We start from the raw sequence: 1472 nt of genomic DNA on the forward strand, positions 1-1472 counted from the left end.
CGCGAACAAACCGCGGATAACGCGAACAAACCGCGGATACCGTGAACAATCCGCGGATACCGCGAACAAACCGCGGATACCGCGAACAATGCGCGAATACCGCGAACAAACCGCGGATACCGCGAGCAAACCGCGAATAGGTGACTTATCACAGAAGAATCGATGAGGACCTTCTACTTATGAAAATGAAGGGGAAATGAGTAAATTAATTCCGAACTTCAAACCTATGGTCAAAATGTAGGAGAATCCTCCCCTCAATCCCCTACATTTCCCCTGACCCCCTACATGGTTTTTGGTAGTAGGGGGTCAAGGGGAGGTTTCTTCAGACCTAGATTTTTGTCAGAGCTCATTCTCTTTTCTGCTTTCAGACTGGAAGGTTCTCTCTCCTCTCTGTGATATCTCCAAATATTTCAACATGATTTTTTTTTTTCAACAAGAGTTTCCATTAGAGTATTTAAGATGACCAAGGAGTCTTTCCTATGTAACTTTTCACGAGAAATCAATCGGTGTACATGTAAGGGTTCTAGGAATGATGGTTCACGAAATATGCGCTTGTAACATAACAAGCCAATATCAAAAAATTTGGAAAGTTATATCCACTTTTTTTTACACCAATAATTTACGACATACAGCCTGATTTCCTCGAATTCGCCATCAAAAATTTTGTCAAAAGAGAACGAATGTGCCATCAAATTCTAATTTTATATCACAAATTTGGTGCTCACGGGAGCATTGTAGGATTTTCCAAATGTCTCAATAAACCAGCTTCCAATGTTTACCTACCATGCTTAAAAAATTTTGTCAAAAGAGAACGAATGTGCCATCAAATTCTAATTTTATATCACAAATTTGGTGCTCACGGGAGCATTGTAGGATTTTTCAAATATCTCAATAAACCAGCTTCCAATGTTTACCTACCATGCTTGCACCACACCAGTAGCTATGGCAAATTGAATATTATATAGCTACTCATTTTCCTTACAAGGCTGAGTGGGCCCCGCAACAGCAAGTCATTGAATCAATCATTTACATGATACAATTTTTTTTTACCCCGCCGGGAATTGAACCCGGATTTTTCGCGTGCAAGGCAAGCGCAGTGACCACTACACACACCATTGGAGCTATTATCTCTAAATTAAAATGAATCGGTAAAAGGCAGACTAAGTCCAAAAATCGACTTTCTGAGTTATATATATCGTTGGAAAGAGCGTGAAAAGATCTACTTTTTATAATGGTCACAAACTTCATTTTAGTGTTGTATTGAAATGAGAGCAAACACAAAATGGCTATCTCTATTTAAAATTTGGCTAGTCCTAAACTTTTACTCTATTTATCTCAAAACGCTTTTTTTTTCTTTTTAACTTGGCCCACTCTGCCTCTTAGCCATTTAATTCATAATAATAACTCACCGGATCGGGATCTGCTTGGCCAGGTTCTCCGAGATGAGCTTGGCTTTGGTGGCCGCGTCCACA

At 39.6% G+C, this 1472-nt stretch overlaps 1 long non-coding RNA gene across 1 annotated transcript in view; it reads right to left on the minus strand.

Annotated features, from left to right (window-relative positions):
- LOC103523426 overlaps positions 1-1472 on the minus strand; it is a 10518-nt gene extending 9046 nt beyond the window's left edge. Inside the window, exon 1 of the long non-coding RNA XR_542062.2 lies at positions 1410-1472. This is a non-coding gene — a long non-coding RNA (uncharacterized LOC103523426). The remainder of the gene's footprint in view (positions 1-1409) is intronic.

Source organism: Diaphorina citri, unplaced genomic scaffold (genome assembly GCF_000475195.1).
Source record: "Diaphorina citri unplaced genomic scaffold, Diaci psyllid genome assembly version 1.1 scaffold22847, whole genome shotgun sequence".
NCBI lineage: Eukaryota > Metazoa > Arthropoda > Insecta > Hemiptera > Psyllidae > Diaphorina > Diaphorina citri.